Raw genomic sequence first — 24,920 nt, 5'->3', positions numbered from 1 at the left:
TAATCCCGGTGTGTACCCCGATTTAGAATAGGTACACCGTATCCCTGCGCATCGTAAGAAGCGACTAAGGGTTGGCGTCAGGAAGGGCATCCGGCCATAAAACAAGTTAGGAAGTGCTAACTTGTTAGGAAGTTAGGAACCACTAGTGCTTCATCCAAAGATGTAAGGTTTAGAAATTTAATTAAATAAGTCATTAAGAAAAATAATTAAACAATTAATTAATTAATATAAAAATAATTAATTGATCAATTGTTGAATGAATGAATGAGCATTGAATGATCAATGAATGATCAAAATAATTGATCAATAAATTAATCAAATTTAATTAAACCATTAATCAATAAATCAAAAATACCCCTTATACCCAAATCACTTGGTCATTGTCATGTCCATATATCAGCTTCCGAGGTCAAAAGGTGCCTGAGATATTGCCCAGATGAGAAAGAAAATAAATAAATGATTGATAATGAAAATAAATAAATAATAATCATCAAAAAATTAAATAATTAATCAATTGGCTAATATAACTCATAAACCACCACCATTTCATCCGAATCTGTAACTGAATTTTTTATTTTTTTTTCATTAATCGAATGATTAAATAATTAATCGATTAATTGATTAATCAATAAATCACAAATAGCCTTCACAACAATAGTTCCGCAACATCCTCAAACAGGGAACCATGATTGTCATGGGACCTGCAAGGCGGGGGAAAATGGCCTTAAAAACGATCATTCATTCATTCATGCTACCTTTAATATCCTCATATTATAATTTATTGCACCATCTTGTTTTAGAACCAACGAGACTCAGTGGCCTAATGGTTTATTTGAACGTCTGTCTGAGTTTGGGACATCGGTTGTTCAAACCCATCCTGTCCGTGAGCTTTTGCCAGTGCATGTTAAAGATCCCAAGGTTTCTTTTGCAAAAGGTAGGCCATTGTGTTCTGATACAGATTCCTGCCCAAACCTACAGCACCCAGAGATAGAGTCAATCTGTCCAGGTGTTGGTTCTCAGCCGTAGAAATACTCATGAGCTGGTTATGGGCACCCACTACTCCTTCACAGAGTTTGGAATTTAGCCAAGTTACACCAACAATAGGCCTATTATTGGAATAACATGTTGATTTTGTACATCGAAATGCTCATAGATACGAGATCCAGGTTGATATTTATTTCAGGGAATGGTGCATCATCGGGTGTCAATCCCTGTGACATGTCGCAGCTCTACAAGAGCTTTGCATTGCTGTTGTTGTTGTTGGTGGTAGGGTTCTTGTTGGGGGTCGATTTTTGAAATGTGCAACCTTTGGTCGGACAGCTGCCGGATCACACATTAATGTTGTGTCGCTTGTATCGCACCACATCTGTCGCTTGAGTCCACCCACCATAGCAGAGATGAAATTATATGGCCGCCATCTTGGTTTTCTGGTGGGCCTTACACAATAGGCCTGTATGCCTCTGCTGATTATACACTGCCCGGGTTTGTTGCATCAGATTTCCATTGGCTTTCTTTGGGTCAAGTGGTATTCACGATGAGGGCCCCCGAAAAATCTAATCATACATGTTGCATAATAGTAAAGTGTATAATAATAAAATAATAGTAACTAATAATAATAGCAAAGACATTTTTGTCATTTCAAGTATGTTAAGTTACCATGTGAGAGGAGAATGGGGGAAGGGAGGAGGTAAAGGGTGTGGCGAAGAGGAGCAAAATGCAGAAATCGCCAGTGTTCAACAATTGCAGCAAATTTTGTTTTGTAGAATATTTGTTTTTATAAAAGGTAGTTAGTTGCCTCATATTATGAGAATCCAATAAGAGACTTTACGCATTTTAAATGAATGAATGAATGAATGATCGTTTTGGAAACCCTAAGTTAATCCGTTTTCATTGAGTGTGATAATGAATGGAAAATTAACTTTTATTATACGGTCGCCTAATGCATATTGCCAAGGCATAAGCACAGGTGTGATTTTGATATTGTTTAATTACCTGTCCTACGTGCATGGCCTTTTTGACTTTGGTGAAGCAGGGACAGAGACAGCATGGAGCGTGGCAGCAAATATGAACTGTCCCTTAAATGTGTTTCCATGTTTGACAAACTGCACTTATCATTACACACTAACTGCCATGGCTCAGCTGCTCTACTTCTCTCGACATCGGTTTCAATACACGGTAGCAGGTGTCCCGTTAATTTTGTGTCGATTATCGCATCAGAATATGTCGCATGAGAAGTAAATCTGACGCAGGAGGAGGTCATTTGGCCCATCACGCCTCCACTACATCAAACATATAGACAAGCGATATGGTAAAATAAATAAGTAAACAACACACGTTGCTATATACCATGTATCATGTCCACACCATTTGTGTACCCTGATGGCCTTATACTTGTGCAAAAGAACGATTAAAAAAAACACGCTTTTCATAATAACTTCCCTGAAATAGTGGCACACGTGACGCCACTCTTCCGCTGAAAAGGATCAAATTGAGCGATCGAAACGCAGATTTCCATTGGAAGTTCTTCTGTTGGTCCACGGGGGCCTGCCTTAAATCCTGGTGTTTATTTTTCATTCCTGCATGTATGCGTATTTTTTTACATTTTGAAATTGTTTTTTTTCATAATGCAGACTTTTAATGGACTCTTTGATTAAAGTAACAACACTAATCAGCAAAGTATACCTAGAGGCAAACATATAATTCGACTTAACATATTGGATTTTCTTAAATCTCATTTACAGATATATTTTATTGGCAAAGATATAAATAAATCCCAACCTTTCCATCTTTTAGCATGCTGTACTGCCGTAGGCCTCAATGGCAAATCCACAGAATGATAGTCCTGAATCTACAGGTTTATTGATGCTTTATTTACTTGTGCTGCAATTTTATTTACTTGTGCTGCAATTTTATTTACTTGTGCTGCAATTTTATTTACTTGTGCTGCAATTTTATTTACTTGTGCTGCAATTTTATTTACTTGTGCTGCAATTTTATTTACTTGTGCTGCAATTTTATTTACTTGTGCTGCAATTATATTTACTTGTGCTGCAATTTTATTTACTTGTTCTGCAATTTCAATGTCAAACAGGAAATCAGAGCTGTCTCCCTTGACATATCACGTGCCTTTGATACGGTCTGGCACCCCACTCTGCTCACCAAACTCTCCTCTTATGGTATCCATGGAAATCTCCATGCATGGCTTGCGGACTTCCTCTCTGGTCGTAGTCAACGTGTGGCCCGAAATGGATTTCTCTCATCTCCCCTTCCTGTTCAGGCTGGAGTTCCCAAAGGCAGTGTTCTGGGCCCTGTGCTTTTTCTGGTCTTCATCAATGATCTCTCCAACTCTCTGGAAAATCCTCTCTATCTCTTTGCTGATGACTCCACTCTCTGCCGCTCCATACCTCATCCCTCAGATCTGGAGTCTGCAGTCTCCTCACTCTCTGCAGACCTGGACAAAATCACACAGTGGTAAAACAAGTGGAACATGTCTTTCAATCCTGGCAAATCACACACTCTCACTATGTCTCTTTCCGTAAAGACCGACTAGACAACCCTCCCATCTACTTTCTGAACAATCCTCTCCAAGAAGTTCTGTCACTCAATCTTTTGGGTCTCACTATCTGCCATGATCTTTCCTGGGAAAACCACATTTCCAAGCTGGCCTCCAAAGCCAATCGCCGACTGGGCATCCTACGTCATGTGAAGTCCTTCCTTGGCACACCTGAGCTCCTCACCACATACAAGGCTTTCATCCGCAGCTCAATGGAATACTGTTTTTCCCTCTGTGCTGGTGCTCCTGCCTCACACCTAGCTCGGCTTCACGCTGTTGAAACCAAAGCTTTCAGAATCATTGGAATCTCCCCCGATGAAGCTATCTCTGAGGGCCTTTCACTCACTCACCGCAGGCAGGTTGGTGGTCTTTCTGTCTTCTACCGACTCCTATCCGGCCTAGCTCCCCCAGCTCTCTCTGGGCTCTGTCCCCCAAATATTCCTACAGGTTGCACAAGATCTGCCAGCAAGCCTTTTCTGGTGAAACTCCCAAAATCAAGACTCTCTGCTCACCTTCACTCTTTCATTCCTCTTTTCTCCCGCCTTTGAAACAAACTCCCTCACTCTCTTCAATCTTACTCCTCCCTCCAGGTCTTTAAAACAGCTGTTCACCACCATCTCTTATCTTCCCCCATCCAAAACCTTGATCTTTTCTACCCCCGTTAATTCACCCCAGATCCACTTTTTTGAAATACCAACTTCTTTCCTGGAAGTCTTAGCTGTGTCCATGTGTTTTATACCTCTCCAACCACCCCCCCCCCCCCTTCCCATGCCTCCTCCCCCCAAGCCCTCTCCCTCCCACAGATCTCCCGACGTCCCTGTTCTCTGCTGTTGTACTTGTCGGCTTCCCTCTCTCTCCCCATCTTATCTCCTGCTCTCTTTATCGTGTGTTGTATGTGTCAGTTTGTTTTTATGTAATTTAATGTTGGCTCTTAGACGAGCCTCGATCTTCTATACAAATATATATATATATATATATATGTATTTACTCATGCTGCAATTTTCTTCCTCACTTGGAAAATAATACTGTGAAGGCCTGTATTGTTGATGGCAGTAGAATATGTTCCCCTTGTTCAGTCCATCCCATTATGTACGCGTGTGTTACCCAGATGGCACACTGACGTTGGGCCAACATAAATTTGTCCGCCGTGCCAACGTTGGCACAACATTGGATGGCTTTTAGACCATATTGCCAATGTTGGAACAACGTTGGCAAATCCGCTTTCGACCGTTCAGGCCTTTGCTGATCTATTGCCAACGTTAGCCCAACGTCGGTGTGTTATCTGGGTGAGGCCTCGGAAAATGTGCGCCCCTCCACCCCTCTTACCCAATGACTACGTTATGTATATTTAATAAGAAGTTAAAATTCTGCAGAGCATGGTTGTCATGGAAGATGTTAGAAGTGTCATGCTTTGCAAACTAATCATAAAATTTAGCACACAGCCATGATGAAAACCCTTCGCAAGCAATTACTCGAGGCACAGTCAAAACAACACAGGAAGAGTCTGCTTTTACCAACTCATTTTACCATCGCTTCAATGACTGTCATCACATGCCAGTGCAGTGCGATCATTATACTGTACAGAGAAACAGCAAATCTTAGTACATAATTGAAAGTTGGTAAAATATTGCTCCATGCTCTTCCTTTTTCTTTTTTTTCTTTACAAGAGTGAGACTCCTCGAAGGCAATTAAACCGACACCCCTCACTGGCTTTGCTGGTGGGGAGAGTGACTGTGACAACCTGCCGGGACCAAAAAACAACACATGGCAAAGGGTGGATGAGCTCCTGTAGGGAACCAAGAGCCATCCAGTAAGGCGATGCATGGTGTCTCCTAAAAAGAAACCCCATCCTGTTTGTACCGCTTCAAGTCACACCAAAGACTTAAAAAATGGTACGTTTTACTTCCTTGCTTTAAAAGGTGAGAGTACGGACAATGCCCATCGGTTGGCATCCATGGGGAGGAAGAAATTACTTCTGAGGAAATGCCCGCTGAGTACAGTGAGAAAAGTTCCCCTTTTGGAGGTAATAAAGATCATGAATCACCATTGCTGATGACAAGAGATGGCAGTACACTACTTGCTTGAGACCCTGGAGCGAACAGTGAGACAGAACAGCTTCTGGACCATGATTCCACTGATGGGAATAGAGTTGAGGGGTCCACTGAATCTTGATTTTGAAAGTTTAACCAAACGGGGGTTACTGGAAGAATGCGTTCATCCTGGAGTTACGGTAGAAGGTTTGAGGACAGATGGAGCATTGTTGGATAATATATGGTAGAAAACAGAGAGATCACCATCCTGCCTGTGACATGAGAGCAAGACTTTAGACTTCGGCCTCATCACTTTTGTTGAGTGCTGTAGATTCCACAAAATCCAGGAGACACATTTGTGATATTGGGGCACCAGCCTTAGTGGAAAGCAGTACTCCATTGAGCTATGAACAAAGGCCTTGTCGACTGTGAGTATCTCTGATTTTCCAAGGAAACACTTTGATTGATGGAGGACGTGCATTCTGTGCCTGGCTTTGGAGGCCAGCTTTGCTATGTGGTCAGGGCAGGAAAGGTCATGACTGTTTTCACATTTTCAATGCAATGTCTTAGTGGTATAATGGTATAGTGGTTGACTCAGTGGTATAATGGTATAGTGGTTGACTCAGTGGTGTAATGGTTGGAGCATCTGCTCTGAGTTTGGGAGGTCAATGGTTCACACCCCTGCTGAGTCGTACCAAAGTCTCAGTGGCTGTTTGTCTCATCTCACAGTCTTGTGTTGTGCCGCTTGTGTTTGTGTGTGCCTGTTTTTCTGCCTCCACTGACGAAGTCGTCGGAGGCATTATTTCCATTCATATTAATTCGTATGCAGCGCAAGGCTGCGTGGCAGCATCATTGGATGTGGCTCCGGCTCCGACACAGTGGAATCTTTAATGTCCACCAACAAATGCTGGCAGACAGGAAGCCCGTTTAACGTCCATTCGAGGCAAGGCACACATATTGATTAATCACCTTGGGAGCTCCATTTTGGCCATTTGATTCATGTGTTTTAAAAATGGGGGGGGGGTGGGGGGGTGGACTACACATTTTGGATGCAATCAAGTCAGCATTGAAAAGAAGGGACTGTCAACCAAAAGATTGCACAACACTGCGCTGCAGTTAGTAATCCACATTTATTGGAGTGGGCTTCTTTATCAACCAGAAAAGCAAAACCTATAAACACAGTCTTTGTGGATCGTGTATAACTGTATTTGCTGACTCGGACCATTGCTGACCATCTTTAGGTGAACTTTTTTAAAATGTAGATGTTATTGGTGAGTGAAAGTATAATGGAAAGATGAAGGGAAATGTATGGAAGCAGTTCAATGTTGATGTGGACCTTATGATTGTATAACATGTTAAAATAATAATTATATATGCTGAAATTTTGTGCAATGATGTTGTCTACCCTGAGAAACTTACATGGAAAGTGACATCAATGCCGCTCAAAGCATTCTGGGTAAAAGCAAGAATGCGACCTGGAGTCACGTGAATTGCAGAACAGAGGCGTCTCATTGCTTTGATATTATCAAGGAAATTACTGAAATGCAGAAGTGGCTTAGAAATTCACGGGTGATGACACTTTCTCTACAATTTGGGGGTGTATGTCTCGAATGTAGTTGCTTGTTTAAATGGTGCAGTGAGATCAAAATGGCCAATCATTTGTGAGAGATATTGAGTATTCTCACATGGAACCAACTGCTGTTGCTCAAGTAAAAATTAATGTGTTGAACTGCTTACTCTGAAGAAGGACAAAGCATGGAAGACTAAGCATGAAAAGAGTGAGAGGGTACAAGACCAGAAAGGAGACGGTCGAAGACAGAGAGACCACCAAACTGTCTGTGATATGAAAGCAATACGCCCATGGGTTCACCTTCTTCACTGGAGATTCCAATAATCTTGAAGGCCTTGCATTCCACTGTGTTAAGCTCAGCAAGATGTGAGGCAGGGTAGCCAGCCCAGAGGGGAGAGCAGTACTCCATCAAGCTGCAGATGAAGGCCTTGTAGGTGGATAGGAGTTCAGGTGTGCCAAGGAAGGACTTTGTACGACGGAGGGTGCCCAGTCGGCGACCTCCTTTGGAGGCCAAATTTGAAATGCAGTTTGCCCATTAAATATCATGGCTGAAAGTGACACCCAAAAGTTTGAGTGACTGAACTTCTTCAAGAACATTGTTAAGAAAGATGGAAGGGTTCACCAGACAGTCTTTTCAGAGAGATGGAGGAAGTGTGTGAAATTTGTCAGTATTTTATTTTGAAAGACATGTTCCAAGTATTTGACCAGCTGTTGATTTTATCAATGTCTGCAGAGAGGGAAGAGGCTGCTGCCTCTTCTGTGGTGGAGATCTGAAAGATGAGAGATGTTACAGAAAGAGATAGAGGATTTCATCCGCAAAGAGATAAAGAGGATTTTCCAGAGAGTTTGATTGTTGATGAAGATTAGGAATAGGACTGGGCCCAAAACACCGCCTTGGGACAATCCAGCTTTTGACAGAGAGAGGAGAAAAGAGAATCCTGTAGATTTTTTTTCTTTCCTGGTTCATACCTTGGGTATTCCTTGGGTATTACCAACAGGCCAACAAATATGCACAATCTGGTGGAGATCGGCCCAGCCCTGTTTTTTTTCTATAATTTTTAGAAGTGCATACATTCATATCGAATTTTCTTATTTAATATAGGAGGATGAAGAAGTTGAATGTACATTGTATTTTTCTATTACGAGTACACCCGTTCCCTACAGGAGCAGCAGGAAGGAGTGTGATTCCTCTCTGGGGTATGTAGATTACAGTATGCCTAGGGTCGGCCTTCAAGAACATTGGGGGTGTGTTTATTTGCCAAGTTTCTTGTGGAAACCTCGCCATGTGGCTTAAGCTTTTGAGCAATCACTCCATTCAAAACCGTTGATAAGGAACGGCCGGCTTGGCTCGCGCTAACTAGCTGCTTGGTAACTTAATACACCCTGGGTTTTCTCCCTTTCCGTTTTGTGTTAAACAGCAGGAGCGACTGTTTAAAAAGGTAATCAAATGTTTGTGGTTTATAATATTTTTACATGTTTATACATGTTCAAGGATGAAAACCCCCTTGGATAGAAGGGATATTATTTGTATTAATTTTATTTTGTAATAACATTATTATTATTTTGTTATTAGAAGCGGCCTTGGAAAAATGCCATGATAAAGCTATCTTAACACGGATATACACCTCAACACACAACCACATTGGCGGGGGAAACCCCTCTTGGTGGAGAAAACCCCCTTGGAGAAGGGGCAAATGAATTCGCTACAACCTTCTTTATATGACTCTTAGTCCTCCTGTCGGGTTTGGTTAAGATTGGATACCGAATGTATCACGGTGAAAAATCGTCAGACAGACAGACAGACAGACACCAAATATGCATATTTTAGTATGATGATATGAAGTCCATGTCATCCTTGAATGACCCACATTTTGACAGTGATGACTGGACGTTTCATCTGAATTTTTTAAGCACAACTAACATTGCAGTTATTGAGAAGTATCCAGTTTATCCAGTTACAAATGAGGTCTTTCCGGGTCAATTCACCTTTGGTATTCATATCAATATTCTGACTCCTACCTATCGAAGAGATGCGTTTTGGATCAGGGTCCAATCACGAGTAATGCCTGCTGGTTCCGGCATTACCTTGATATGGCTAGGCCGCTGATGAAGTGTCAAATAAATGTGGCAAGGTACCGGCACACAATGGCCTATTTATTTAAAGATACTGTGGGTTCTCTCACATTCACAACCAAGTACGTAACATTCCCTCAAATGAACGATATGCTTTTGGATAAAACATCTTGCCTGATGGTAGTTTCAAGTCTATTCACAAATTTAACTTAAACTAGACAGTTTGGGGGCAAGTACACTAGACTTTTTGTCACTCGCCTCCAGGTCACAATTCTAAACCAATCGTCATAAAACTTTACCAAGTTACGGAGGCCGTCACGACTAAGAAGCCAATTGGCTTTCAGGTCAAAGGTCACCTGAGGTCAGATTTCTAAAATCATTATTCATCTCATTGACTTGAAATTTGAGCAGGATTTGCATAGTCCCTCACTGAATTGGGAAACAACTATTTTTGAGGTCAAAAGGTCAAAGGTCAACTCAAGGTCAAACTTCTAATATTAATTTTCAGCTGAAAAATCATCATTTTCATCCGATTGACCTGAGCTTTGATTATAAGATCGTCAATTTTAATCTTGATGAAATGGACAATTTCTTGTCTCCGTGGCAACTTTGTTTTGGGGTTGGGGGTGGATTTTGCAAGTATCGTGCTCTGCATGACGGCTTTCTTGTGTATTTATTTGTTTACCCCCTTTGGCTTGGGTCGTGAGAGCTTGTACTGGCAATAAGTCACTTGAAGTTGGTTACATACTAGGAGCAAGATGGCCAACTTGATACTGTTGTTGCTCCATTTTGAAGCAGTTTTATTGCTTACAACAGTCCAGCATGAGAAACATAGCTTGATGTTAGTGTATCTTAGCTGTTGTGCTTGCAGTACACTCTGACGGTAGCTATGTACATCGGCAGCAGGTTGTAGTTTTTTTTTCATCCGTTGATATTGGGTCTGGTTAGCGTCGCCACGGGTTTAAGTCAGTTTGGTTTGGTCTAGCGTTTGTGCATCATGTGATGATCGTTACACAATCCCATAAGTCCTGTAGATTCCTCAGCATAATCACGAGCAAAGATCTCAATACGGGTATCTTGAACTTTATTCTTCTCACAATACAGCGCTTGCACACCATAACGGCATAAGGAAGTTTCGAACTCCTATTGACACCGTAGAAACTAATAGGAAAATACGCATTGCGTAGAGTGAGAGCTTCGTCGACAATGGTCAGTCGATCGAGTACGCAGCCCTCGCAAACATCTGTAGGTCTAGGCCTAGCTAGGCTAGGTTTTTTTTTTTTTTTGTTTTTTTTTGTATACTGAATCGAGGCTCGTGAAAGAGCTAACATTTATTTCACAAACAAATCAACCAGACAAACAAAACTCACAAAAAGAGGGAGCGGAAGACAAGATGGGGAGAGAAGGGGAAGCACACAACCACAACATTTGAGAGCAGGGAGAAGTGTGGGAGGGAGAGGGCTTGGGGGCAGGAGGCGTGGGAAGGGGGGGGGGGGGAAGAGGTATAAAACACAAGGGGACCGAAATCTTGGGCTTAGAATTATAAATGAAGTTGATGTAGCTGGCAGAAAACTGAAATCGGTGTACCTGGCTTAAATGAAGTCGGTGTAGCTGGCGGAAAACTGAAGTCAGTGTAGCTGGCGGAAAACTGAAGCCGGTGTAGCTGGTGGAAAAAAGAAGTCGGTGTAGCTGGCGTAAATGATGAGCGGTTTCGAATTCAAAATCCGTTCTGTATAGTACTGTATTGTAATTTATTGATTTTAATCACCAGGTGAAAATAATTTATCGGTCACGCCAGACCAAAGCAAGATCACGTGAGCAAGATGGCGGATCATGGAAGGGACAAGATGGCGGATCATGGAAGGGACATTTGAAATGACATGAAATTTTGTTCCCAAGGGAATGGGGAATGACAGTGAAATTTTGAATGGATTTACATATACATGCAATTGCCATAGAGGTTCACTTACGAAGCTCTCTATTAAAAATCTTAAGATATATGAACCACCTCATGAGGTACCACCAGCTACACTACCTTAGTCACTCCACCCAACAAATTAAAACACAGCAAGGCCAAGAGATGAAGTAAACATTAAAAACAATACCCATTATTATAATTAAATATTAAATAAAAACTCAACATCAGAGAATGTGGGATTCTAGTGTATATAAAACGTTTGACATCACCGGAAATAGATATATCGCCATACTGTGAATACAAGATGGCGGATCATGGAAGGGACATTTGAAATGACAACATGAAATTTTGTTCCCAAGGGAATGGGGAATGACAGTGAAATTTTGAATGGATTTACATATTGTTATGTCTGGGGGGTAAAGGAATATCTAGAGCCAGGTAGATCTGTATAGGTAGGTATTCGACTGTCGCGATGGGGAATCTACCCTGTAATAAGTTCTATGTGTAGTCTGGTTTGTCGGGATAAGCTGTATTGATGTCCCCACTACGAGGGAGCAGGGCGTGCTAAATAGTCCAGGGATTATGGATAAGATTCCTTTGTTCGTCCATCCCCCTGTCGCCAAACCTTTGTCCTTTATGGCAACGCACTCCTATAAACACTTAGATAGGCCCTTTAGTGCACACAGTAATTAAATTCCCTTCCCTTACAAAGACTGTGGAAGACAAACAGGCAGAAAGCCAGGACAGGGCGCCGCCGATAGGGCCACAGCCAGCCGCACCACCGGCTGGCCTGGCGGCCGGCCTCGTGGCAGGGCTGGGGGCCACGCCCAGGAGGACTGTTGACTGGGCAGGGAGAGGGACGAGCAATACCACCAGCGGGATGGACTCTGCCAATGGGGGGCGCGCCGAGACCGACGTCACAGGCCAGGCCATAAAAGGGCGCGCTGCACGACATTTCAGCAGCTCTCCTGGCTTCCTCTGTGGCTTCCTCTCTAGGCACTGTTCTCCCTGTCTCAGCTCTCTCTCTCTTCGCGGTGGATCTTGTGTGGGGATCGCTGGCCCTGTGTGGACGTGTGGTGCGTTTGGCTCTGTGTGGTGCTTGGAGCGGTGCTCGGTGCTTCTGGAGCTTGGGTTGGTGCTGAACAGGAGCGAAGGACCTCGTGGTGAGCAGCGGAGCGAGTTGCTTCGGGGTGTTGGCTCAGGCCTGGCGGAGCGAGTGGGCGAAGCGGACAAGGGTTTCTCTGCGCCGGAGTTTGGAGCCGTGTTGAACGGACACTGTGCTTGGACAGATAAGGACGCACCACATTTCCATTACATGACGATTTCTTTTATTTATTGATTCCTGTGTGGCGTATTTGAAGTGAGGTGTGTGGGATCCCCATTATTTTATTACCGTCACGTTCCTTGTTCTCGGGTTCCGGAATAAACGTGTTTCTTTTTGTACATTCTAATTGGGTTTTCGCTTGAGTTAATTCCCCTGCAGGATCGGAGCTGCCGTCGGTTCGCTCAAGGTAAGCGCTTTTGCCGCACCTTCCTCTTCCCTTCTTCCTCCTGCGGGTTTATAGCAAAGTCCGTGTTTGATCGTCGCCTCCAGTAAATCCGTTTGGTCCATCCACGGTCCCTGGTATTAACCGGAGGGATTCGCACGACAATTTCTATGCAATTGCCATAGAGGTTCGCTTACGAAGCTCTCTATTACGGTGCAAACAAAATATAAATAGTTAGAACAATGTCACATTATCTGATATATACCTCAATAGTTCAACTTTCCAATTGACAGAGACATATAGCATGATAGTTGATACATTATCTCAAAAAGCACACGGCTTGAGCCCAGAAACATGAGGGCTGAGGAGAAAACCGAAATTAAATAATACCAAAGCTTGACATTAAAACCCTTGAAACCACATAATACTTTGTTCCATAGATGCCCGAGATATTTATGCACTGAATTATAATGAAAGAATACCTTGTTGCCTCTTTATGCTGGGCTCCAAAGACGAGTTGCCTTGCTTGGATTATACGGCCGTTCTCTTGCTCAAAGACGTGTGGCGAATGAATAAAAGCCGTTTGGACTACTTTCAAACATGGTCTAAATAATCACACACGTACATTACAAAGTATTCCAATGCATAACTCTGGGCTTGACAAACACATATTGTGGTAACAAAGTGTTCAACCTAAAGTATATTGATACAAATCAGGAGTAATATACAGCACTATTTCCTGCTTACGTATGTACACAAAGTTGCGATGTTGCAATGCGGTCCTCACCAAGAACGACGTACTGTATGACCGGAAATGCGTCAGAAATCAATCAAGATATCAGCTGATTAAATTTAACATCACCAATTGCAGTACAACGAAAATGAAAATATATCATATAATGAGGCTGTAGCGGTTACCGCTGGGTATACACAATCGCCTTGCACCTACCGAGAACGCGGCCGGGGAGCGATCACCAGGCCGGGCTCGTCCAGGCCGCCCGGACAGGCCCAGACGCGCCTCCCCCGGGCATGCCCAGACTCGCCGTTCCCAGGCTCGCCCGAGCCGCCTGGGCACGCCCGGTCTCGTCTTTCCCGGGCATGCCCAGACTCGCCGTTCCAGGGCTCGCCCAGGACACCCGGGCATGCCCGCTCTCGCCTTTCCAGGGCTCGCCCACGACGCCCGGGCATGTCCAGACTCGCCTTTCCAGGGCACGCCCGGGCACGCCCGCTCTCGCCTTTCCCGGGCAAACGCTCCGGCATGATGTGTATATATATTGCTGCCCGATAAACGGGCTTTTCAGAGTACCCGAGTTTGATACGTGCAATAAAGCAACTCGGACGAATTTCCGTCTTTGGTCGCGTCAATCCTTTCGACTCGTGTTGGAGCACAGCTCCTTCATTGGTGACCCACGACATGGACACGACAGTTGCCCTTAAACTGCCTACCTTCTGGGAGGCTCACGCGGCGGTTTGGTTTGCCCAGGCGGACTCCCAGTTTGCCCTGCGAGGCATCACCGCCGACGACACCCGCTTCCACCAAGTGGTAGCGGCGCTCGGCTCCGCCACTGCGGCCCGCGCCCTGAGCCTCCTCCAGCGCCCGCCAGCCGCTGACAAGTATGGCGCGATCAAGACACTCCTCCTCGACGCATTCGACCTCCCGCCGGCAGAACGCGCACGACGCCTGCTCGACCTGCCCGAGCTCGGCGAAACGCGCCCGTCCGAGCGAATGGATTACATGCTCTCGCTGCTCGGGACGCACTCGTCGGATTTTCTTTTCCGAGAGCTGTTCCTCCGCCAGCTGCCTAGCCAGGTCCGCTTCGCCCTGGCAGGCACGCAGATCGCGGATCCCCGCGCCCTCGCCAGGGAAGCCGACAAGATCTCCTCGGCAGGCCAGCACATCGGGGCGGCTACCTGGAGCCCGCCGCCGTCCAAGGCGACGCCCATGGCGCCTGAGCGCCCTGCGCGGTTGGAGGCCAAACTGCCAGTGCAACTGGCGGCCGCCACGCCGCGCCGACCGCTTCCAACACGACGGCCGGGTCCTCCACCTGACCAGGAGTGGTGTTATTACCACGCCAGGTTCGGACGGAAGGCTCGGACATGCCGACCCCCGTGCACTCTCGGCAAGTCGGGAAACGGGCAAGCCGGCGTTCATTACCAGCCACGAGCGCCGGCCACTCGGGCAACTTGCTTTTTATTAAGGACAAAGCGTCCGGGCGGCGTTTCCTGTGTGACACCGGCGCCCAACTGAGCGTCATACCCGCCTCCGAGCAGGACAAGCAGACCGCCGTTTGCGGCCCCTCCTTGGTCGCTGCCAATGGATCGGCCATACGCACCTTCGGCCTGCGCAACGTCACCCTCTGCTTCGGCAACCAGCGCTTTAATTGGACCTTTGTGACCGCAAGCGTGCCCATGGCTTTGCTGGGCGCCGACTTCCTCTGCGCGCACGGGCTGCTGGTCGACGTCAAACGGCGTCGCCTTGTCAACGCCGAGACCTTCAGCTCCCTGGCATGTACGATGAGCAGCTCCGCGCCGACCGAAATAGCATGCGCCCTCCCGGCGGCGAACTAGTTCGCTCGCCTGCTCGCGGAATTCCTGGCCCTCAAGCGGCCGACGTTTTCGGCTGTCGCAGTGAGACATGGTATCGAGCACCACATACCAACTACGGGCCCGCCGGTCTATGCCAGAGCCCGCCGCCTTGACCCGGCCAAGCTCGACGTGGCCAAAGCCGAGTTCGACGCCTTGGGGCGCCTCGGCATCGTGCGGTGCTCCGATAGCGCGTGGGCCTCACCACTGCACATCGTGCCAAAGCCGGGGGGCGGATGGCGCCCATGTGGCGACGACCGCCGCCTCAACGACGCTACCACCCCCGACAGGTATCCGATCCCGCACATCCAAGACTTTTCTGCCCGTTTGGCGGGACAGGTCATTTTTTCAAAAATTGACCTGATACGGGGATACCACCAGGTACCTGTCAGGCCGGCCGACGTCCCAAAAACGGCCGTCATCACGCCGTTCGGCCTGTTCGAATTTTTGAGGATGCCGTTTGGCCTCAAGAACGCAGCCCAGGCATTCCAACGCTTGATGGACGGCGTGCTGCGCGACCTGCCATTTCTCTTCGTCTACCTGGACGACATCCTCGTCGCCAGCACGTCCCGGGCCGAGCACCTCCTCCACCTCCGAACACTGTTCGGACGCCTCAGCGAGCACGGCTTAATCGTCAACCTGGACAAATGCCACTTCGGCACGACGGCCGTTGACTTTTTGGGCCACCGCTTCACCAAGACCGGGCCGTGCCGCTGCCGACCAAGGTCGAGGCCATCACCAAGTTCCCGCGTCCCCGCTCCATCAAGGCCCTGCAAGAGTTCCTCTTCATGGTGAATTTTTATCACCGTTTCGTGCCCCGCGCTGCTCAGCTCATGCGGCCCCTTTACGAAGCCCTCCGGGGCAAGCCGGCCAAGAATGACATCGTCTGGTCCGCGGCCATGGACGCGGCATTCACGAGCGTGAAGCGGGCCCTCGCTAACGCTACGCTACTGGCTCACCCGGTGCTCGATGCTCCCATCGCCCTCACTACGGATGCCTCCGACTACGCGGTGGGCGCCGTACATGAACAATGGGTGAACGGGGTTTGGCAGCCACTCGCTTTTTTTAGCCGGCAACTCCGGCCGAACGAGTTAAAATACAGCACGTTTGACCGCGAGCTCCTCGGTCTATTCCTGGCCGTTCGCCATTTCCGGCACCTCCTGGAAGGCCGCCCGTTCACGGCTTTCGTCGACCACAAGCCGTTGGTTTATGCAATGGCCAAAGTCACGGAGCCGTGGTCGGCCCGCCAGCAGCGCCACCTCTCCGCCGTGTCGGAATTTACCACGGACATCCGGCACGTCGCCGGCAAAGACAACCCCGTGGCCGACTGTCTCTCTCGGGCCAGCGCGAACGCGGTCCACCTCGGCGTGGACTTCGCGCTCATGGCGGCCGACCAGACCACCGACACCACGGTGCAAGCCCTCCGGGCGACGGACACGGGCCTCCGCCTGGCCGACGTCTCCTTCGCGGACACTGTCCTGCTCTGCGACATCTCCCAAGGCCAGCCTCGCCCCATCGTGCCCGTTATCTGGCAGCGCTGCATTTTCGCCTCCATCCACGGCCTTTCCCACCCGGGCCGGAAGGCTTCCCAGAAGCTGGTGTCGGCGCGTTTCGTCTGGCATGGCCTTCGACGGGACGTCCGCGATTGGGCCAACGCCTGCACGGCCTGCCAGCGGGCCAAGGTCCACCGCCACACCCAGGCCCCGCTGGCACCTTTCACCGTGCCCGAATGGCATTTCGACCACGTCAATGTGGACCTGGTGGGCCCCCTTCCCCCATCGCGGGGTTTCACACACCTGCTCACCATGGTGGAGAGGACCACCAGGTGGCCGGAGGCCGTTCCCCTCATTTCCACCACCACCGCCGACGTGGCACAGGCTTTCATCGCCACCTGGGTCGCCTGTTTCGGCGCACCGGCGGACATCTCTTCGGACCGCAGTCCGCAGTTCACCTCCGAGCTGTGGGGCATGGTCGCCCGCAACCTGGGAGTCCAGCTCCACCGTACCACGGCCTACCACCCCCAAGCCAATGGGTTGTGCGAGCGTTTTCACCGCTCCATGAAGGCCACGCTCATGGCCAGCCTCCAGGATGACGGTTGGGCCGACCGGCTGCCGTGGGTCCTTTTGGGCCGCCGCACGGCCCCCAAGGAGGACCTCCAGGCGTCCACCGCCGAGCTCGTCTACGGCCAGCCGCTCCGCGTCCCGGGCGAGTTCGTGCCCGATGCTACCAGTCCCTGGTCCGCAGCTCGCCAGCGCTCGGACCTCCAGGAGGCCGCCCGACGGTTTGCCCCCGTGCCAACGTCCCGCCACGGTGGCCCCCAGTCCTACGTCCCCCCAGCGCTTCGCACAGCGGAGTACGTTTTTGTGCATCATGACGCACACCGGGGGCCACTGCGGCCGCCGTACGACGGGCCCTTCTGGGTCCTGCGACGGGACGACAAGTCGTTCGTCATCGACATCGGCGGCAGGTCGGACCGGATTTTGGTGGACCGCCTCAAGCCGGCACACGTGGACGTCGACCAGCCACCACGGTTGGCCCTTCCTCCGCGGCGAGGCCGCCCCCCGTCCACAGTTCCCCCCGCTCGACCATGTGCCACCACACCGGACCCCCCCCCCCCCCCCACCACGACCCTCCAGGGGTCGCTTCGGCCGGGTCATCAGGACCCCCCTTAAATTGACCCTGCCGGTGCAAGTCGATTCTGGAGGGGCGTGTGTAGCAGTTACCGCTGGGTATACACAATCGCCTTGCACCTACCGAGAACGCGGCCAGAGAGCGATCACCAGGCCGGGCTCGTCCAGGCCGCCCGGACAGGCCCAGACGCGCCTCTCCCGGGCATGCCCGGACTCGCCGTTCCCAGGCTCGCCCGGGCACACCCGGTCTCGTCTTTCCCGGGCATGCCCAGACTCGCCGTTCCAGGGCTCGCCCAGGACACCCGGGCATGCCCGCTCTCGCCTTTCCAGGGCTCGCCCAGGACGCCTGGGCATGTCCAGACTCGCCTTTCCAGGACACGCCCGGGCACGCCCAGCCTCGCCTTTCCAGGGCTCGCCTAGGACACCCGGGCATGCCCGCTCTCGCCTTTCCAGGGCTCGCCCCTGACGGCCGGGCATGTCCAGACTCGCCTTTCCAGGGCTCGCCCAGGACGCCCGGGCATGTCCAGACTCGCCTTTCCAGGGCTCGCCCAGGACGCCCGCTCTCGCCTTTCCCGGGCAAACGCTTTGGCATGATGTGTATATATATTGCTGCCCGATAAACGGGCTTTTCAGAGTACCCGAGTTTGATACGTGCAATAAAGCAACTCGGACGAATTTCCGTCTTTGGTCGCGTCAATCCTTTCGACTTGCGTTGGAGCACAGCTCCTTCAAGGCTATATTTAACAACCACTAACGGCAAATATAATTATACGATGTTGTCATTTCCAAGTCCTTGGTGTGTTTCAACACATTACGTGAAGTGGTTCCCGACCACACTTGAATTGAGTGCTTTCGGCACAACACAACAACATCGAACTGGTCACAGGAGGTCACAAGAAGTCACAAAAGCAATAAGAATCCAACGCTCTGACGATATTAATAAACCTAGATATCTACAATTTATATCATCAGAGTACTCTGGTTCACTATGTCAATAAAAACACTTTCGTTCAAATTTTATGGAGATTAGCAAACCAGTGCATTTTTGGAAAGCTTATGGCATCGCATCAGGAATCTGAAAATCAATGTTTACATTTGCACAGATGCATGAATAGCCGCCATTTTGAATTTTCAAAATGGCCGCCATAAAATAAGAATTCCCGAATATCTCAGCTTGTAATTGACATAGAAACTTCATTCTAAATGCTAATCCTATGTTTCCAGGCCCAGGGAATCCAACGCTTTTGTCAAATTAGTGATTATGAACACGAAAAACCAAGAAAAGAGGAAGTTTGTGAAATGATGTTTGTATATTCATGAAAAAAATGTGCACTCAAATTGTTCGTAGTGACAACAACATACGTATAGACGTATTTCCTATCTCAGTTTGACACATCATCATCACTCTCAGTGTCATATCAACTTTACAGTCTGCATCGTTTGTGCATTCCGCACAAGCATAGTTCTGTGCAAGGCAAGTTATTCCTTCTGCATGAACATCTCTGTGTCGATCAGTTGGTTTCGCAGTGGCATCTGACCAACTCGATGATGGCTTAGGGGCAGGAGGAACCTTTGTGGTGACCGGCAGTATTTTGCCACTTTTGTCCTGATAGTAACCAAATTTCAGGGGATCAAAAGGCTGTTGCTGCATAACATTGAATTGGCACCATACTCTGCTTTGTAACCGCACACGCTGGATGTGCTCCTCAAGTGCACCGAGCGTGGGAGATAAGTTGTTGCTTTCAGCTTGATGTTTACAAAACAGATCTTAGATCAGGGATACCAGTTGTGTTAACATAAATTTTTACAATATAAAATTAAATATTGCAAAACTGCTGCTAAAATACCGCAAAATTATTGAGGCATCAGGATTTATAAACACTGTTGCAACTGCAGCCAGAAGGACTATACTTGTGTGGCACAGAATGCAAAAGCGATGCAGACTGTAATGTTGAATATGACACTGAGAGTGATGATGATGTGTAATGATGTGTCAAACTGAGATAGGAAATGCATCTACACGGATGCTGTTGTCACGACCAACAATTTAAGTGTGAAATTTTTCATGAAAATACAAACATAATTTCACAAACTTCTTCTTTTCTTGGTTTTTGGTGTTCATAATCACTAATTTGACATAAGCTTTTGATTCATTGGGCCTGGAAACATAGGATTAGCATTTAGAAAGAAGTTTCTTTGTCAATTACAAGCTGAGATATTCAGAAAATCTTATTATATAGCGGCCATTTTCAAAATCCAAAATGGCGGCTATGCAGGCATCTGCGCAAATGTAAACATTGCTTTTCAGATTCCTGATGCCATAAGCTTCTCAAAAATGTACTAGTTTGCTAATCTCCATAAATTTTGAACAAAAATACATAGTGAACCTGACTCGAGGGAGGAAGAGTCCCAGCACGATGGCAACAATTCACTGCCCAAGGTTTAGACATACATATTTTTATTTATTTTGTGTACATAGTCGAGGCTCGTGGAGGAGCTAGTACGAGTACACTTTATTTTGAGAAGTGAGCAGTGAAAAGTTCCTGGTAGGTAATGATCGGCAAAAGTACTCAGAACAAAAGTACTTGGTATTTTACACTTCTCCCACCCCCCCCCCCCCCCCACGCCTCCTCCCCCCAAGCCCTCTCCCTCCCACACATCTCCCTGCTCTCAAATGTTGTGTTTGTGTGCTTCCCCTTCTCTCCCCATCTTGTCTTCCGCTCCCTCTTTTTATATATTTTGTTTGTCTGGTTGATTTGTTTGTGAAATAAATGTTAGCTCTTTCACGAGCCTCGATTCAGTATACAAAAAAAAAAAAACTATACCATATATCCATACATGCTGGCCTATGCTTAATCCACTTCATTACATCATCACATTTTGCAGTGATATTGGATATGAGACGTGGGACATGGCACAGTTTAATGTCAAAATATCTCAAAGGGAAAGAGTGTTTTTAAAGTTCGTCCATATTTATATTTGCACTTAGATGAGCTGTTGCAATATGGATTGTAACCCGAGATTATGTTGTTGCTCGTCCATTAAGAGAGAAGGTTTCTGCTGTGCTTAAACTCACAACCTATGAAGTCACAATAGCAGTCTCGGTTTTCTGAGACAGTTTCACATGAATGCTCAACTTAAAATAAAATAAAACTAAATACAGTATTTATTATTTACTTCATTTAACTCGGGGGTTTTTTTGCATATGTAGCTGTTTCCGCTTTCTGCTTTTATCTTCTTTTTTTTTTGCTTCTGCTTTATGATTTTTATTCTTTTGTCTTTATTCCCCATTGCCAAGCATGCACGCACACACATACACACACACACACACACACACACGCGCGTGCACACACACACACACACACACACACACACACACACACACACGTGGAGACAGCAGCCAACATCACCAACAACTTACACGCACTTATACACGTACACACACATGAAGATTGACACTTTGAGACCTGGGAGGGCTTCGTTCCACCCTCTTAAGCCCACATATGAAAATAACTTCCGCTTGACCCTCCGCTTCCGGTCCGGTCTGGAGAGGACGCTGGCGTTACTTGTTCGCCGCTTCTCCGACTGGGCCATTGTACATAGTTTGCTTTTCTGGTGGTCGTGGCGGATTTTTGACCGTTGGGTCTGCCCTCTGCTCGGTCCCGGCTCTGCTCCTGGCTTCGCCTGCCCGGCTCCTCCACTGTTTCCTCAGGCCCGCTCCCGTTGTTTGCGGTGGTGGCTGTTTGCCGCTGTGGTCTTGATTAGCGGCTGCAGTCGTTTGCCGCTGCATTTGCCGCTTTGCCTCCTCGACCTTGGCCTCGTACTCGTCCCTTCGCTCCTGCCTGGCATGGCTCTGAGGTACTCCGCCGCAGGGCTTCTTCTGCTCGGTACCCGCTCCACCCCATCATGCATCTCTGCCATTAAATCAAATGGACTCCTCCGACGACCCAGGTACATTCACCGTGGCTCCGGTCGTAAGTTTGTTTATTTGCAATCAGGTCACTCCATCCCCGTCCTCTGGTCGGCTCAGCGCACTCTCACTCTTTGTCCCAGCGCACCTGGTCACAGCAACGCACATGATCGCACCTCCTGCCTACGAACCCTGGCTAAATCACCTGAATTCATCCCTGCTGTTCAAAACAACATCAAGCTCACCCTGTTCAACAACAAATGCCTCATCCTGAACGAATACATCCTGGATAACAAACTGGACTTTCTCTGTCTCACCGAAACCTGGCAACAACCTCTGGACTACTACACACTTAACCTCACCACACCCAATGGATATTCCTACGTCAATAAACCACGCTCGGAGGGCCGAGGTGGTGGAATTGCCGTTATCCACCGTCAAGACATCAAGACCAACCTCATCTCCATCTCATCTGCTCCATCATTTGAACACCTGGCTTTAAAACTCTCTGGTCGCACGCAGTCAGTCATGGCTGTCGTCTACCGCCCTCCCAAACCACACCCATCATTCCTGTCTGACGTCTCCTACTTTCTGACCCAGCTATGTTCCCTCTCCCCCTCAATCCTCCTCCTTGGTGATTTCAATATCCACATGGACTCCACTGACTCCACAATAACCACTGACTTCACTGATTTACTCACCTGCTTTAACCTCACTCAACATGTCGACTTTCCTACCCATATCCGTGGTCACATTTTGGACCTTGTCTGCTCCACTGGATTAAATTTGCACCATCTCTATGGCTCCGACCTCACCCTCTCTGACCACTTAGCCATCACTCTGACCATCAACATCCCCGCCCCAACACCAAGGCATTATCGCACAATCAACTTCCGTAAGCTAAACGCTCTTTCACCTACCTCATTCTCATCCACCCTCTCTGAAAAAATGTCCACTTCTCCCTTCATTGACCTCCACACCCCTTCCGACCTCACTGACTACTACAACCACACTCTCTCCTCCTGCCTTGACCAGCTTGCGCCTGTAAAAACCAAAACAGTTTCTTTCACCCATTCTGCTCCCTGGTTTACCCCTGAACTCCACCTGATGAAAACTCGTGCTCGCCAACTTGAAAGACTCCGCAATAAAACGGGTCTCACAGTTCACTCCCAAGCCTACAAGGACCACCTACAACACTACAAAGATGCCCTCTCCCGCGCCCGCTCTGCCTACTACTCTCAAATTATCCACTCTGGCTCCGGAAACCCAAAAGCACTCTTCTCGACAATAAACAAACTCCTCCGCCCCCTGAACACCACCACCCAGTCATTCACAGTAGACAACTGCATCTCCTTCCTCTCTTTCTTCCAACGCAAAATTGACAACATCTACAACAGCTTGACCACCGCCGCACCCGCTCCCCCTCCAACCACCTGCCCCCCCCTTGTCCTGCCATCCCCTGTCTCGGTTCTCCCCAATCTCCCCTACTGACCTCTCTGAACTCCTCATAGGAATGAAAACTGCCACCTGCACTCTTGACCCCATCCCCTCCAGCTTTGTCAAAGCCTCCCTCCCTGCTCTCTCTCCACTTATCATTGCAACAATAAACTCCTCCCTGTCTACAGGCATCGTCCCACCTTCCCTCAAAATTGCTGCTGTTACCCCCATTCTAAAAAAACCTGGTCTAAACCCTGACACCCTAAACAACTTCAGACCCATCTCCAACCTACCCTTTCTGTCAAAAGTTTTGGAACGCGCTGTAGCCACTCAACTCAAACATCATCTCTCTGCCAATAACCTGTATGAAACATTCCAATCCGGATTCCGGTCCAACCACAGTACTGAAACTGCTCTCCTCAAAATCACCAATGACCTTCTCCTCTCCTCTGACGCTGGCAACCTCAACATTCTCGTCCTCCTCGACCTCAGCGCTGCCTTTGACACCATCGATCACACTATCCTCCTCACCCGACTTGAATCCACCTTTAACGTTACCGGCACTGCCCTCTCTTGGATTAAATCATACCTCTCTGACAGATGCCAGTTCATCTCCATCAATAACTGCAAATCCCCCACTGCTCCCCTCCCCCAAGGTGTCCCCCAAGGTTCAGTTCTTGGCCCCCTCCTCTTCATCCTTTACCTGTCCCCGCTCGGTCACTTAATCCGCCGTCATGGTCTCCAATTCCACTGCTTCGCCGATGACATCCAGCTTTTCATCTCCACCAAGTCCGTCTCCACCGACACCCACTCTATCCTGACAAACTGCATCACTGAAATAAAATCCTGGCTTCAAATCAACTTCCTCAAGCTTAACTGTGATAAATCTGAAATAATCATCATTGGCCCAAAAACGCTCACAAAATCCACCCATAACTTTGCCCTCAACATCGACGGTATCCCAGTATCCACCTCCCCTCACATCCGGAATCTTGGCGTCATCTTTGACCAAACCCTCTCCTTCGACAAATACACTAAACAGATCACAAAGACAGCCTTCTTTCACCTGAAAAACATTGCCCGTCTCCGCTCATCCCTCTCCTCCACGGCTGCAGAAACCCTCATCCACGCCTTCATCACCTCCCGTCTGGACTACTGCAATCGCCTCCTCTATGGTTCACCCTCAAAAATCACCAATAAACTCCAATACATTCAGAACTCCGCTGCCCGTCTACTCACCCATTCCCGGACCCGTGACCACATCACCCCCGTCCTTTACAAGCTTCACTGGCTCCCCATCCCCCAGAGAATCCAGTACAAAATCCTCCTCTTGACATACAAAGCCCTCCATAACCTGGCCCCATCCTACCTGGCTGACCTCCTCTCCAGACACACTCCCACCCGCAACCTCCGCTCTGCTGGTACCAACCTCCTGACCCCCTCCATCCGGACCAAATTCAGATCCTGGGGGGACAGGGCCTTCTCCATCGCTGCTCCCACCCTCTGGAACTCACTACCTCACACCATCAGAGACTCCTCCTCACTCACCACATTCAAAACATCACTAAAGACCCACCTGTTCAACACTGCATTCAACATTCAACCCACAGCATTTAACCCCTGACTATCTCTTCTCCTTCTCCCTCCTTTTGCTTTAAATATTTCCCTATTGATTCTTGTCTTTTTGCAATTGTTGTTTTCATGTATTGTTATGCATTATGTTTGCCAC

The 24,920-nt window shown here is 48.1% G+C and overlaps 1 protein-coding gene across 1 annotated transcript in view; it reads left to right on the top strand.

The window, feature by feature from the left end:
• LOC137420701 (slit homolog 2 protein-like) overlaps positions 1-24,920 on the top strand; it is a 709,809-nt gene that overhangs the window by 572,148 nt on the left and 112,741 nt on the right. The gene's annotated exons all lie outside the window — the stretch shown is intronic.

This window comes from Myxine glutinosa, chromosome 2, assembly GCF_964187855.1.
Source record: "Myxine glutinosa chromosome 2, kmMyxGlut1.1, whole genome shotgun sequence".
Classification (NCBI taxonomy): domain Eukaryota; kingdom Metazoa; phylum Chordata; class Myxini; order Myxiniformes; family Myxinidae; genus Myxine; species Myxine glutinosa.
This window is presented reverse-complemented; position numbering and strand designations above follow the sequence as displayed.